Source organism: Mus musculus, chromosome 9 (assembly GCF_000001635.26).
Source record: "Mus musculus strain C57BL/6J chromosome 9, GRCm38.p6 C57BL/6J".
Lineage (NCBI taxonomy): Eukaryota > Metazoa > Chordata > Mammalia > Rodentia > Muridae > Mus > Mus musculus.
This window is the reverse complement of record NC_000075.6, coordinates 97,996,621-98,013,201: the sequence shown is the minus strand read 5'-3', so window position 1 is coordinate 98,013,201 and position 16,581 is coordinate 97,996,621. Positions and strand designations below refer to the sequence as shown.

Here is a 16,581-nt window from a genome sequence, read left to right as displayed (position 1 = left end):
ACATGACTACAGGTTTCCTAGTTGGTGAACCATTTGGGAAGGATTAGGAGGTGTGGTCTTATTGACAGAGGCATGTCATTGGGGGTAGGCTTTGAGGTTTCAAAAGACTCATGCCATTCTCAGTGTGCTATCTGCTTCATTGTGGGTTGAAATGTGAGCTCTCAACTGTTCCTGCTGCTGTTCTTTACTCTTCCATAATGGAGCTAGCTTGCTTTCTTTACCATGTCACCTACCTAACTTATTCCCTTCAGTTCTCTATCGTAAGGAGTACAGCCTCATCTACCCTAGCTTAGACCCTGCCATCTTCATCTTAGGCCATTACAGCTTTTTTTTTCCTCTCTAAAGATCACTGAATAGAAATTTCCAAATCTTTGCCTGGATCCCAGAGATAGAAAAAATGAGGAGAACATGAAGTAAGCTTCCGGGCTGTGGAGTGACTGCAGAGCTCCAGTGTTTGCCACTGTTCAAACAAGGAAGTCAGGGAGACTCCTGGGATCAGGCTCAGTGTGCCTGAGCTAGGAGTTCATCTTCTTCTTCAGAAACTAAGGCCAAAGAACCACCAACTCAGTCGTTACTCATCCACACAAACTGAGCTGCGGTTTTGTTAAGGTCTTGCTAAAATAGAGATGCAGGAATAGGTATACCAAAAGCACAACATGCAGAATTGCTGCTGTTGTGTGTGCGTGTATTCTGATGTCTTTCCTGGATCCCATGGTAGGTTGGAATGGGAGCCATGCAGAAGTGAAGGAAAGGCCCATCCTTTGCCACCAAGGCCTTGCCCTGAAATGTGGAAAGAAGCAGATTCAAACAAAACATATAAAACAGTGAGATGATAATGTTGGCTGTCAATCAACTGGGGCTCTAGGTGCTTTAAAAGTAAAATAAGAAATGGGGGTTCAAGCTACAGACTGGCAGCTTGTGGAGATAGCATGCCTACATTTTCACAGATGAGAGGGTTACAGAAATGCAATCTGGTTCTTTGCCTGGTAAGAGCATGCTTTTTCAAGAACAAGAAAAATTAGAGTTCCTTGAAGATAGCTTATTTATTTCACAATTTAAAAATACAGTCTTATTGTAGAAAATTAAGGAAATACATTTTAAATAGGGACATTTCAAAATTTGCATTAAGAGATTAAAAAAATATCACCCATACCCTATATCACTCAGAAATAATCCCAAAGATATTTCAGAGATTTTTCTGTGCATAATTTTACATAATTCAATTCACACTACATATACAATTTATATCTTGGTGCTTTCTACTTGGCACCATCACATAAGTATTCTCCCAGGTTATTAAAAGCTTCTCATAAGCATGGCCTTTAACGGCTGCATAATATTTCAATATGTGAGAACCATGATTTATTGGGACAGGTTTTTTTTCATCAAATACATTAGTATTTCCTTGCTTTTTCCCCCCACCATTGTAAATGCTCCAGGAGTGAAACTGTTGTATCTCATTTTATGTCTCTAGGATACAGATTTAAAAGTAGTATCAAAGAAAAGCCAAACTGCTTTCCAAGAGGAATCCATCAATTTATATTCTTGCGTACAGCCTTCCAGAACATTCTCTACTACCATTTTCCTAACAGGTGCAGCGAGAACTCAGCAAACAGCATTTATTTAAAGTGTACAGTGTTCTTACTTTTGACATCATACACACCCTGAAAGCCATAATCACAACAAAGACAATGAATGAATTCATCACCTTACAAATTCTCACATCATTTTTTGTGGTCCTTTTTTGCTCTCTTCCTTCATGTTGCTCCCTACCACACAGACACACATTGGTCGGCTAACTCTCATTATGAATTAGTTGGTACTCCCTAGGGAGAAAAAAAATGCACGCATGCACGCACGCACACATCAAAATATAGAGCATATGCTTCCTTTTGTCTGACTTCTTTTCCTTGGAATAATAATTTTGAGATTCATCCATTAATGCCTAGACACACGGTTCATTTTAAGTGATGAATAGTGTTCTACTGTATAGATGTATGATATTGGTTGATGAAAACTTGGGTTGCTGCTAGATTTTGTTGTTGTTGTTGTTGCTGCTGTTGTTTTGTTATTATCCCAAGTTAAAGTTGCTGTAAATACCAATGTACCAGGCTGTAGTAGCCATGTGGTTTACTTCCTCAGGCAGGTTCTTAGGAATGGAGTAGGTGTGTTGAATGGTAGCTGCGTGAAACACTGACTGGAGTCTTTTGTTACCAGCGATCCCCTCTTATGGTGGAGCATGGATGTATTAGTATCACTGTTGATGCATAGCAATAATTTAATCTAACCATTCACAGTTTCTCTTTTCTAAGGGAAGAATTAGGAAGGGGACTGGCGACTGCCTCCTCGCCAGACACATATCTGCCGGGAGTCAAAGAAGGGCTCACAGGGGCTTCTTCAATTTGTGTTCCACGCAGTAGTTCTGCAGCCCAAGCTCTACCTCAGATACTCCCAGACCCCTTCTCAGTTTCCCTCAGAAGAGCAGATGTAGGCTTTTCTTTTTTGGTGTTTGGTTTGATCGTTCTGGTTGGATTCTACTTTCCAATTATAGTACTCCATAATGAAAAGATCTGGTCTCTCTCTCTCCCACTCACACTGCCGCCTTCTCTCTGCTATTCCTCATGGCCTCAGTGATATGAAGAGGGCGAGTAGCCATGGATAGGGACAAGTGAGGATCTCTCACATAAGATGTGTCTTGCAGACCCTGTATCCCAGCATTTGGGGCTACTCAGGGAAAGAATTGTCTTTGTGCTAGTCTTTCTGTAGTACTCTCTGAGACTCTTGCCTGGAGTCACTAATCGTGTTAATGCTAAATGTAAAGATGTTTGTCCATTGGCAGTTTTCCATTTGGTGCTGTAGCCATGCCGAGGGACCATGGCCATGTTTCTGTTCTTCTCAGTCAGTGTAGCTCATTAAATTTTTGAGGGAACCTTCTGTCCAGGTAGGACCTTGCCCTTGAGTTCCCTGAACACAGTACTTGGCACACGGTAGGAGCTTAGCATATGTTAGAGTGAACAAGTGGACAGACACAGAAGTACTGCTGGTGGGCTTAGATGACATCACTGGAGGAGGTCCGTAAGCCACATTTCTTATGCTTGCCTCACCTGAGGGCAGAGCTAGCTCTATTTTCTTGATTCACAGTACCCTGTTTATCTTGATATAGTTTTTATAACACCCTTAGGCATACCCTCAAAAATGCTCAGCAATTCTGTTTATCAAATAGGTCACTTTAAGAAATGTAATACATATTTATGTTCTAACATAAGTCAAGCTAATCCTGCTATGGTGCTGTGAAGCATACGATACCACGGGGTCAGGTGGCACTGATTTTTTTTAGCTCACTGTTGTTCCAGGGGTCTGTGTCTCCAGGACCAGCCAGTGCAGCAGGACAGTGGGATGTGTAGGGAATGGTCATCAATCAGCAATTCAGGTATCCGTGAAGATGTTCAAAGTCTTCACTCAAGAGAGTCAGAGATGAGGACAGGCAGGACTGGAGCATGGTACCAACACATATTGTCCAACCCACAGTCAGGGGAAGCCTTTACATGGATGCGGCACTGCAGCAAGCTTGGACTGAAGGTGTGAGCTGGAAAGAGATGGAAGAAGGTAGTTAATGGATGATCTGGCTGTTGTGCCTCAGTATCCGGTGGGGAGCTGGCTCAGGGGGAGGCTGTGGAGTGAGACAAACGCTCACATCTCCTGGACTTGGAAGGAATGAGATCCCATGTGTTCCTGGGGACTAATCCTGTATCTTCTAGGAACTGTGCGACCCAAAGCCATCTTTAGCACCAGTTTTTGTTCTTTGGAAGTTCCAAACAATATATATCAGTCATATTCATCTACATTATCTCCCTCCAACTCTCTGCAATGGCCTACACACTTCATCTCTCTCCCAACTTCATGTCTTTTATTTATTCTTGTTATTAATGACCGAGTCCAATTAGTACTCTGGACATGCATGTGGGTATATGTATGGCCATGTGCTGGGGCATGGACAATCTACCTGCAGCCACATCCTCAATGGAAAGTAACTCTCCTTCCTTCAGCATCCTTCAACTATCAATATCTCTACAGACAGGGGTAGACCCTTGAAGACCCATCCCTATCCATGCTGGAATTTTGAAAGGCCTTATCTTGTACAGGTCTTGTTTAGGTAATCATAATTACTGAGCACTTTGGAAACCTGGTCAAAAAAGCCTTGGCTAGGGAAGATGTAGGTCCTGGTACGTGTATGTGTGCGGAGGGAAGACAGCAGAACTTCCTGTTGTTGTTTTGCTGAATGATCCTGCTGTCCAACTGCATTCTAAATATTTATGTATATGGTCTATGTTTTGCTCTTCTCCACTTTGATGAGAGAAGCCTCTTTTTGCAGTAGGTAGAGGTTAGTGCAGAAACTCAAAGGTCCAAGTGTCGAGTATAAAGAACTCTGAGTGGCCAGCTGCCAATGGATGGGTCATTGATATCAACTTCCCACCATCCAAACTTTAGGAAAATCCGAGGAAGAGGGGGAGGGGCTTCGAAGAGTGTAAGGGCCAGCATATGTGGGGAGCGCTGTGCCAGGCTGACTTTGGGACATGACATGGTTGATGGATGGATTGTCTCGCAGCAACTGTGATGATCTATGTAAGACCTCCTCAAGGTCAAGATGCTTCAAAAATATTCTCTTGTGCTGTGCAATGTGTGTGTGTGTGTGTAAGGTGTGCATATCTATGATGTGTGTGCAGGCGCTGGTGCATGTGTGCCATGCCACGTGTCTAGAGATCAGACACCCATTTCTAGGAGCTGCCTGTGGCCTCCCACCTTGCTGAGGAACATTTTCAGGGCAGTTTTCTCATCTCTGCCTCCCATCTTGCCTTGGAATGTTGAGATTACAGATGAATGTTACCACATTCACCCCCACCCCCACCCCCCTGTCCCCAAGACAGGACAGCAGACTGGTCTCCATCTCACCGAGATCTGTCTGTCTCTGCGTCCCAAGTGCTGGGATTACAGGCATGTGCCAACACTGCGGAGCAGACATTCAGGTCTTACAAACATAGCTTCCAGGCTCCAAACTCAGGTCCCCGGGCTTCGCAGCAAGCATCTTTACCTACAGAGTCATCCCCCTGCCCCTCAAACGGCTTTTGTGATGATTTTATTTAGCTTTTCTCCTTTAACTTCTGTTTAAACAAAGGGGAGAGACATCTCCCTGGTGATGTGCTGTGCTGTTTCCAGGAGTTTCAGCTTTATCCACAACCCACCCTGCAGGCTCATGCCAGTTGGTTGTCTTATTCTCTTCAATGGAGAGTGACCTGCTTTGTCCTTCAGAACAGCAAGTTGATAAATGCCATCTGATGTCTCTCCCAGCCCCCATTCATTTTGATAGCAGGCTTCAGACAAAATCTCTCTGGTTGATATTTTGTACGTTGGGAGCTTTTTTTTTTTTTTTTTTTTTTTCCAGTGATTTCTTTAATGTGCCTTTGATTTTCCTGCCACCTTCTCGTGGTCCCCAGAAAGTTTACAGTGTCATTTGGGAAAGAAAATGCTTTCCTGCAATTCAGTTCAAAGGCTGTTTAAAAGAATTAATCAAAGGCTCTATCACTTCTCAGGTTTGGTCGTAGGCAATGCTTCTACAGGTAAAAGACTAGCATTGATTGAATTCTTGACAAGAGACCTGTCAGGGCCAACTTCTCTTCCCCGTATACAAGGCAATCTCACTTGCCTTGTGCGTTTGAGAGAGCCATGGGTCCTGAGCAGTCGTGGAGATAGATGGCAGTGTGTCTCTCCACTCTTGGGTATTTCTTCTTCTATGTCTGCTGGGGGTAGAGTGGGGATAACACCTCTGCATCTTGGGCCCCAACGTCATGGTCTTAGGGCTTCTCATCTGGGAGGTAGAGGAAGACAGCTGCGAGTCAATGTCTGGGCCCTATGTGGAGCTGAGGTAGGGTAACTACCTCTGTCATGTGCTATCCAAAGAACCACTGTGTTTTCTCAGAGGGCAGGGGACAGACCCTGTCTGGGTACGAACTTCAAGGATGACCAAGTGCTTCTGCTGAATGCTAGGTATTACACGGGGCTGCTTCTTTCTGGTATGGGAACTGTCTCACCGTCATGCACATTTCCAGCCTTTTATGTGGCTGTCTGCTACCCTCAGAGGGCTCCAGAGTCCTCCTGACATCTCTGTGCTACAGACATTTTCTGAGGCATCCCCCACCCCTGCACTTGCCGCTTGTCAAGCCTATGCCTTCCTTACCAACTTTGTCAGTGTGTCTAACATGGTTTGATGATTCACACACTGAGGTCCTGTGACTCCTCTGTCTTCCATGGGGTGTGCTGCTCCCCATCAACACTGGATACTATGGTACCAGGGTTCTAGACCATCCCCACTGGGAAATTAAAAGAGATGTCAGAAGAAGAGACTGCCTAGAAATGCAGATGTGAGAAAATGTATTGGGGTCAGAGGACGTCTGCAGCTTGCTAAGGTATGCTAGATAAATTGACTGCCATCCCTGGCCCAGGGCCTCAGGTAGCTGGCTCCAGGCTGATGTTCCTGAACAGCTACCTAGATAATGGCAGAAATCAGGGTCCACATGAAAGCTACAGTGATGGCAGATCAAGGCTTGGTCCTGAGACTAGGCCACTAGTGGATGAATGGAGAGCTCTTCCCATCTTGTGATTTCTTCCCTGGCCACAGTGAGTTTATTTTTAAAAACTCATACCTTTTAAATATTGAATAGTCATGTATGAAATTCTCAGAAATATAACATTTAAAATCACACACTTTTTAGCCTGTGATTATTCCAGTTAATTGTGTTTACATATTTCTTCCTGTGGATTAAGGTCAGTGTGAAGTTACCTCAGTAGTGGGTACTACCATCTTTCAGCTGCCCCTCAGCAATACCAGGGCTAAGGAGTGTTCAAGGTTGTCTGCATGTTAGTCTTTTGGGAAGTAGCTGTGGGCGTTCAGCTTGTGGTTTATGTATTCTGAGATCCTCACTCTTTTCTCTGTGGTTTGTTTCCATGGAGGTGTTGACTTCTTCCCTTCCCCCTGTTCTCTGGAAAAGCTGTTTTGTTATTATATGTGGTTGCCAATTTATTTTGTTTTCTGAAAATTACAACTTCCAGTTTCCTAGAAGTAAAATATTCCAGTTGTGTGTTGGGTGTTTGGGAGTCACAGCAAATAGTTATTTTAAAAGATGGAACCACTCCATGTTTTTATACATCTACACTAATATTACACATGGTGTTGTGTAGACAAAAATGCACCAGTTTGTCAGGAGGCCAGTGCGGCAAATGGACCTGTCAATTCTACTGTAGGAAAGACAGTCACACATGATGGTACATAGATCACGTAGTCTCATATGTAGTAGGTTCTTTGGAAATGCAGCGTGAAGGCAGTATGTTGGGGAGGATAAGGTGTTTGGCAACATAAGATGCATACTGTGTGGCCATTGGCAATAATATAATCTTTTATTTTGCTTTGTTGTGATGACAAGCATAAGTATGTCTATAGAATACATATATGATATATATGGGTAGCAGTAAGCATATTTTTTATGTGACAAGTGAAAAATAGTCATTGGACATTTGGCTTAAAAATGGTTAAGACTCCTGAATGAGACTCTCTATTTAGATGTGTGCTCCTCGTGTCTTGTGGGACCTTGGCAAAATCAGTCCTCAAAAGCTGCAAAGTAAATCTAGAAGCTAGTATTAATGCAAATTCTACAGTTTCAAGGATGGGGCTTCCCTGCAATAGCAGAACAATACCAGCCAATAGGTTTGTTTAGGTAGCCACGGATGTCCTCAGATTTCTTCTTCAGTTCCTTTCATGTGCCCCTAAGTTTTGAGATGTAATTGATGAGGGACCCTTGGCATTAATGTTCCAAGTCTTATGGCCACTGTCTTCTGATAGCCTTGATAGCTAGCTAATTTATTTCCTTTGTTCTGTAAGATGAAGTCACAAAGTATGTTTTTTTTTCATATCAAAAAGTGTCTCCTCACCCAATTTATTTGTTGGAAGGAAATCGTAGTGTGACAGTCAGGGGGACAGTGCTAAGTGGGAGATCTTAGTGTGACAGTCAGGGGGACAATGCTGAATGGGAGAGCTTAGTGTGACAGTCAGGGGGACAGTGCTAAGTGGGAGATCTTAGTATGACACTCAGGGGGACAGTGCTGAATGGGAGATCTTAGTGTGACAGTCAGGGGACAGTGCTAAGTGGGAGACGCTTCTTTCTGTTATAATGAATTGACGCTGCTATGGAAAGGGCTTGTGGGAATGGGTTCGCTCCCCTCACTCAGCTCTTCTGTCATGGCAGGCTGCAATGTCTGCTTCCTTTGAATGCCTTTCTGTCTTCTTTCCTGGAAGGAAGCAGCAAGTTCCCCCAACAGATGCAAGATGCCATTGCCCCCACTGTCTTCAGAACTGAAACATCAATCTCTCTTCTTTAGAAACGGTCCAGTGTATGGTGTTCTGTTGTAGTGGCACAAATGGAGCAAGACAACGACTTTGTGTTCTGGTTGGTTCGGATCTTGAAGTATTCCAGAAACTTAATATGTAGAATATATTGCTTCATAAAATAAGGGGGGGAATATAAAATGAAATTAAATATACTTTAAGAAGCTCAAATAAAATTATTGACATTTTCATTTATATTCATGTTGGTAAGTCTGTTCTCCAGCAACTGCAAAAGACATAAAGCCTTTTTATTTGTTCATAACTTTGAGCCATAAAAGGCATCGTTATTAACACCTTTTCCTCATATGGTTGCATAGACTTCAAGTATCAGGGCTTGGGAATGGAAAATGAACATATTGGTTACTCCACGAACTGTGTAGGACATTCCAGATAATGTCTTTTTATTCCTCTAACTTCATGTGCGTCATTACTTCATCCGAGACTCCAAGCAAGCCTTGAACTGAATACTAAGCAATGAGAAGTTGTATGGCAGGCCTAATATCACCACCTAACTTGTCAGGGCTGTTCCTCAAAGCCAAGGCTGGACACTGTCAGCCCCTGCTACCTTGTCCCTTCCATCATCCCGCTTACTCCAAGTCTCATTGCCCGACCCTAGATCAGCCCTTAATTCCTGGGAGGGCTGCGTCTTTCTTCTATTTGGTTTTATTCCTCTGTACCTCTGTTTTTCTCAGTTCTTCCCTTTGTATAGCCTGCCAGAGGGTCTTCCCCGGTCCAAGCATGACCCTTCCTCGAGTAGACAACTCCCTTGCAAGATGCTATCTGATATCAACCCTGTGAACCGTAATGCCCTCCCTCTCCAGCTCAGGCCTCCTGGCCCCTTTCCAGGTCTTCCTGTCTCTACCTCTGCCTTGGCAGTCCTCTAAGCTCCAACCTAACTGCGGGCCTTGCCTTCTCTCCTGTGCTCTTGCTTTGTTGAGTGCAGGGTGTTCCCTGCAATAATCCCCACCACTCCTAGAAGTCCATCTAGTCCACTTTTAAATGAGAATTTCCTCAAGAAACCATCACCAGCCTCTCTTCAGGGGTGTCCCCCCCCCCCTCTGAACTCTTACCGACAGCACAGTATCAACAGGCTCTGTGGCACTGTAGATTGTCCCCTCCACCCTTATTGGTGCCTGTGAGCAACCTGATGACAGAGACCATCCAAGAGAGTGAGAGAAGGGATAGCTTTGGGATCAGATCCTCTGGGTTCCAGGCTCTCTGTTCCCCTTCTCACAGGTAGAGGGACTTGAACCAGTTACAAATCATTGAAAATGACCTAGAAGACTTAAAAGGTAGCTGCTAGTCTCCTCTCTGAGAAGTTCTGCCTGCTGTTCGCACTGTGGAATGTTCTGGGCTTCGGCATTCTCAAAGCTTTTCAGAGATTCTAGAATGCAATAGCCTCAGAGCCATATATTATTCCTAATTCCGAGAAGATGGGTTAAATTCACTATAGAATAAAACGCCTCCCACCCAGGGTTCCTATAGTGTGTGAGCAGGAGTTCAGTGGAGCACTCCCTATATGCTGCCAACAAATGCTATTCAGTATGATAATAATTCAGTTTTGTAACTGTCACAACATCTACCATCATGTCCTGGATGGAGGAAGATCCCACAGTCTAATGCTAAAATATAAAGCACAAAAAAAGCCTATGCTTTGGTGACAGAAATTGACCTGTAGTAAACTCACGGAGGCTTGTAAAGATTTCCTGGGATTATCTTCAAACCTTCATAGGCTTGGCTCTTCATTGAGGGCTTCTCTGTCCTAGGGCTCAGTATCATTTCAGCTTGTCACTTGAGCACACTTGCTTTGGGCAGGAAGGACTCCCTAGCCATGGTAGGCTCCTGCAGAATTTCTACCTGAGGCTGCTGCTTTCAATCCCACTTGGAAAGAGCTGACTAGGTGCTGATGCTGTTGTTTCTAAGGGCAACTGTGACCTATCTCAGGTCTCAAGTGATGACGGGCCAGTGGCCAGATGAGGATTGCATCCTTTAGAAATAGCTCTTAAATGCAATTATGAGATTCCATTTCTAGAGATGAGACCCATTGTGCACCTGCCCTTTGCCCCATGTCAATGCATTGCCTAGTGTTATGGAGGGCTGATGGCCTTTGAAAGAGTTGGATAGGCAACACTTCTTTTAATGGCCAGCTTTTGCCTTCAGGAAATCAATCAAAGGAAAGATTATTGTTTTAGCATTACTAGGCTCTCTTCTTTGCATTCATCTGCTCTTTCCAAGACAAATAGCTATTAGTCGTCATTCCTGGTGACAGAGAAAAGGACTGACCGCTGATGATGGGGAGAGGGGAGGGTCTTGGTACCATTAAGTGAAATGCTTATAGAATGAATACTACCTCTGATTATGAGGGATATTTAAGAGCTTCGATGCTCTGCAGGGCTAGAGAGAAATGAGATAAGAAACCTCATAAAAGAGCAGTCAATTATTTTAAAGATGAATTGGCATCTTTTAATTCCTCACCAGATAATGAAATATCTATCTGAGCCTGAGGCTGTTGTATCATTTCTGGTATATTCAACAAAATTTATTCAACAGTCACTTATTGAGTGCCCTTCTGTGTTAGGCCCTGGGCTCAGGGATATGGGTACAGGCAGGAGTGGGTAAAAAAAAAAAAAGGGAAGGGCAACAGTGTCCACAGACTGGTAGAGATTTGGCTTGAGCAAGGCTTCCCAGGTTGGGAGAACTCTCAAGATAGGGATTCATATCCAAGTGTATAGGGTTCACTAAGGATGGTAGAATTTTCTAGATGACCAGTCAGGTGACCTGGCTTCTGAACCCATGCAAGGCTATAAATCAGACCGGGCCCGAGCCACAACTATACAGGGCAGGATGAGGCCAGCTCTTTTGCATCAGCAGGCAACAAAGTGAGACAAGAGATACCAGTTCTCCCTAAAGCTTGCATATCACATCAGCAATCTCGGCTCATTACAAAACTGAGCTGCTAACGCTCTCTGCATTCCTGACTGCAGGGAGTCAAGGAAGGTCAAAAAGGCTCCAGGTCTGAGCTTCCTTGGAAGGAGAGGTTTGAGGGAGCCTGGGAGATGAGGTTGTGATTTGGAGTGTCTTCATTTGCTTTCCTTTCCATCTTCCTAGCACGCCTGGACTCGTCTGCCCCTCCCCCAGGTTGCAGCAGAGGCTGCTGCTTTTAGTGAGTAATGATGGTGTTATGAGCATCTCTCTTGAGGGTTTGAGTCCTCTGTGCATTCTGAGTCTAGTAAAGAGGAGAGGTTAGGGCTGAGGAACCAGCTGTGTCACGACACTATCCTGTTTCTTCAAATTTTTCTTTTCCTCATTGGCAATATGAAGGTATCCGGGATAGTTAAAAGCTTATTAGATTCCACAAGAGCATCTAAGCAAGCCTACACTTAGCAAATAATATTCAGTGGCCGTGACTATTCTATAGTACTGCCCACAGCTATTGGCCTGCTAGTGGAGAATGCTGGAGTGTGGGGGCCTACAGACCCTACAAGTGTGTTTTGGTAGCTTTTATGTGGGTGGCTTGATGAATGAAAAGTATCAGAATTGTCTTTGCAGTACTTTTCCTTAGGGCCTGGTAGGTTTTTTCTTTTTCTGCACACCTCCCTATATAGTTAGAAATTAATTGCTCTTTTACTCTATCTAGAAAAAAGAAAACAGAACAAAGAAGCATTCCTGCAGAGTTTTATGAGTGAGGTGTGGGATGACTAGGTTCTTCAGCAGGCTGGCGAAAAGGGAAACAGACTCATTTTCATTGTTTGCTGTGAGCTGTGCTCTGAAGGCTTCTGGGGGGATGGGTAGAGCAAGATCTAGAAGCCAAGCACTCTTAAGTCCAAGCCCAGTGTGTGTCTGACAGTGGTGATCAACCGCATGCTAGCCAACATTGCCCTTCATTACTGAAGATCATGTCTCTATAACTAGCTGGGTGATAAGGGAATTATGTGGCTGAGAAACAAGGCGGGCGCCTGCTCTTTCCAAGGACTGTGACCCAGCTACAGCTGCATTAGTGGCCAACGCAGGTTAGTTGAGAGAACCTAGAAACTTAGCTGAGGCCAAGAGGGCTCATCTCAGAGTATGGCTTTAACGGGTGGATCTGTTAATTTTAAAGGGAAGGATGAAGGACAGGGTGAAGGAAAAAAAGAGTTGCCCTCAGGAGGAAGGAGCTTCCAGCTGGTTTGTTGCCCAGTGTTGGATGGAGGGCAGAGAGCAGCTAGGAAGTAGGGTTCTGGACCCTCCTGCATGAGTGAGAATGGTACTTTGGGAAGCGAGTATTACCCGACCTAAAAAGTAATGGTGGCTGAGATATGACAGATGAGGTCCATGCCAAGGTGAGCGATCTTGGGTTAGAACTTGCAGACTCATGAGACTTGATATGGAAGCTCCTTGGCCATCCATAATATCCTAGTCTTTGTTTTCTGTCCCAACTTGAGGACTTTGCAAGATTATTCAAGGTTAGGGTGTTGTTTGGTCTAGAGGAAGTGACTTTCATGCAAACCTTCTGGGAAGATCTTGACAATGGCATGGTGAAGTGACAGGCTTTAAGATCTAGGGAATAGGAAGTAGGAACTAAGGGTGGAAATCTAAAATCTCTTGTTTGTGCTCTACTAAAACATATCCATACCTTCCTCTAGGACAGACACCCTCTGTCTGCAGCTCCGCCTACATCAGGATGGGGTTTGAGATATGCCACTCGATACTACTCCAGAGAGTTTGGATCACCTTGGTCACTTGGGTACTTGCCAAAGCTCTGAAAAAAAAAAAAAAAAAGAGGAGAAGTGTCATGGATGGGCAGAACACGTCCTCAGGGAGCCCGGTCGGATTTACAGTGCTTACAGCTTGTGCCAAGCCAAGAGAATTGAAATTGGATCAGAAGGTTTTTTAACCAATTCCTCAGTCTAAGTAAATCCCTGTTAAGAGGTAGAAATGAGCTCTCATGGGGATAAGAGCCACAGGAAAACAAGTACAGTAGCATCGTCTGTTTCCAAATTAGATACAAAATCAATGTCTGGTTTCCTGCTAAAAAGCTGAATATCTTGTGTTATAATTTATCTTGGACAGTCAGGCCTAAGGGGCGTGACCATGCTGTAGCCTCTAGCCCTGTGCATGCAGGTACCTAGGATGTTCTCTTCAGCAAAAAGGATTTATTTATTTATTTATTTATTTATTTATTTATTTATTTGCAGTGTGTGTGTGTGTGTGTGTGTGTGTGTGTGTGTGTGTGTGTGTGATGTATATAGTTTCTTTCGGAGGCCAGAAGAGGGTATCAGATCGCCCAAAGCTGGAGTTATAGGTAGTTGAAAGCTAAAAGGGGTTCTGGGAATTGAACTTGGGTACCCCAGGAAGATCGGCAAGCACATTTCACTGCAGAGCCATCTATCAGCTCTATGGATGTTCTTTTTAGAATGGCAAGATGAGGGGGCTGTCAGCTGGCAGCAGTGTGGTGGATAGTGCAGAGCTCACGGCAGAGAGAATCCAGGGATGCTACCTCACTCTGGGCAGCATAGACCTGTACTTTAAGCTCATGTTGTTACAAAGCATCCATTGCATGCCACTTGGCAGACAGGAACCTGAGGCTCCAAGTGGAGAAATGCACTCTGAAATACCTTAACAGCTGGTTATATGAAGCTAGGCGTGTGTCACCATGGCTGTTGCTGTGACACCTGTAACTTCCTGGAGTCCTGATGAGGGCTGACTTGAGCAGGTACAGCCTTGGGTGTTGGCCAAACAGCGTCTTCAGCAAAGGGAATCTCTAGCAGGGACTGGGTGAGTCTCATCCCTCAGGCCCAGGACAGGGAAGTAGGGACTGCGAGCTTTGATTTTTTTTCTGTGCTCTCAGGGCAGAGAACATCTCTCAGGAGCCCACTGTCTCTTTGGTGCAGAGTAGAATAGGTTGTTACAGTAAAGGTGTGGATATGGTTGTGCCTGATGCTAATGGCAAACATGGAATAGAACTGTGATTGAAGTTAATCAACTAAATCTGAACTGAGGAGCGAAATAAATCCCAGTCCTAATGAAAGACCTGTGGCCCTGATCTTTACACACATGTTGGAACAGAAGGTTGACATTTTGGGCTTTTGAAAATTAACTTCACCAAGACTAGGAGCTAGACTCACTCATGTGTGGCCCACCATGGAGATCAAGTTGACAGGGTAGGACTCTCGAATGCCTGTTCAGTGAATGGACAAGTGCCCTCCTGCGGCCTTTCTGCAGAGACTGTCCTAATGTTCTGCAGGGAGACTCTTGAGCGGCTGCGAGTCATGGCTACAGTCAACACAACAGCAGCCTCAGTTTGAGAGTTCTTCCCTGAGCTCTGGGGAGGGCCTCTGACTTCTTACTTCATGACATTCCTTTAAGTCCCAGATATGGGTTCTAGGACAAGAGATGGAGGCTTGCAGTAGCATCAATAAGACCTTTTCATAGAGAGCTCAAGTCAAAAGTCTGGAAAAGTCAATGCATTAAGGTACCATGACCTTTACAGATACTAATCATCAATGCCACAGAATCTGGTCAAATTTTACTCATCAAATGCTTTGCCACAGTGACCCTAACGGATCTGATGCATTGAGAGAGCACGCCATACTATCCCCATGTCATAGTATAGTGTCTTGGTCCCCTGGTCAACACAGCCAGCAGTGAAACTCTTCCATAATGGGTGGAGCCATTCAAATTTGCTGTGACTGAATAGTAAGGTGAGAATTACTCACATCTGCTGCTTAAGGAAATAGTTGCTGTGTGGAAGGCACTGGGCCAGGTGCTGTACATAGTGAGTGGGTCTCACAGAACCCTAAACCGATACGGAAACTAGCAACTATTCTCCCGAATGCAGTGAGAGAAACTGAGGTACATGGGAGACTTAAACAACTGCTCCAGGGCCATTTTGTCTATAAGTAGTAGAGCAAGGGAATCAAATGGAGTCGGCCTGAGGTTAAAGGGCCCACCATCCTTGCTATGCACAGAGTGTACTGTTATGGTTTGATGAGTCTGAGAGACATCTGACCCCCAAGCCCATGGTGCTGCTTTGGCCAAGTTGTGAGACCTTTTGGACCTAAGGTGTAGCTGGCAAGTGCAGTTACATAGTGGTGGAGGCATGGACTTACCAGCTGGCTCCACTTTTAATCTTCTCTTTACTTCCTGGTCATAACCAGGTAGCAGCCGATGTTCCTAATGTTCCTAATGGCAATGCAGGATCTCTCGTCACCTCTGATGATGGAATGTACCTTCAAACAATGAACCAGGATAATCCTCTCCTCTAAGCTGTTCTGTCAGGTTTTGGTGACAGTATTGTAAAAGTAGGTAACACTTGTACTCAGCAAGGGACGGCTACATCAGAAGAATGAACACCAACGACATGACATCGCTGGCTCGCCTCATCTCTGGTACAGTGGCTGGGGTTGATTTGTTTCACATTGCTCAGTTTCTTCCTTCATAACTCTGCTAGCCAGGTGCTGAACATTCCAAAGGGGAGGTTTTCTGTGGATAGTTGTGGATACATGTGTTTGTATGTGCACACATGTGCCTATGTATACATGATGGTAAACTAAAGACCTTTAACTTTCCCTGCCAGTCATTCTTCCTAGAAGCAAGTATCTGTCCTGTTCTTTAGAAGACCTTGAAGAATGAAGCTCTGCCTCCCTTTCCCTCTCCAGCAAGGTGGCTTCCTGGGGAAGACAGCAGCCAATCCAGTTGCAAATGGGAATCAATGGGTGTCCTCACCTGTGAAGTTGACTGCCAGTGTGAATGGGGCTTAACAGAGAATAAGGGGGGCATAGGCAGGAGGGAGAAGAGGAGGCTTTCTGGATCTCTTTTGACTGGAGTCACTGGATTGTGGTCCTACAGACTCCCCATTCCTTATCATTTTGCTCTCTATTCGATTTTTGTCTAGCATCTCAGATTGGCTTGAATACATTGCTGCCAATAGCCACAACAGGGTCAGTTTGTTTGTTTTAAGGAGGCAAGATGTCACATGGCCCAGGACTCCAACTTAATTTTGCCTGATGGAATGACCTTGACTCCTGGTCCTCCTGCCTCTCTTTCCTCCGGAGTTCAGGGCTTGTGTAGATTTTATACTCTTGCCTTTTTTATCCTTGCCCGTGAATCTTCCAGGAAGCTCTTAGATGAAGCATTTTGGCCTCAGAACAACTGATCGTGTGCCAGCA

The 16,581-nt window shown here is 44.6% G+C and overlaps 1 protein-coding gene and 1 long non-coding RNA gene across 3 annotated transcripts in view; one reads left to right on the top strand and one right to left on the bottom strand.

Moving 5' to 3' along the window:
* Positions 1-16,581, top strand: part of Clstn2 (calsyntenin 2) — a 588,979-nt gene that overhangs the window by 20,172 nt on the left and 552,226 nt on the right. The gene's annotated exons all lie outside the window — the stretch shown is intronic.
* On the bottom strand, positions 1,027-9,782 carry 4921534H16Rik (RIKEN cDNA 4921534H16 gene). Its single transcript, NR_110443.1, has 2 exons — positions 9,505-9,782; positions 1,027-3,586 (listed from the first exon to the last, which is right to left on the bottom strand). It is a non-coding gene; the product is annotated as an RIKEN cDNA 4921534H16 gene (long non-coding RNA).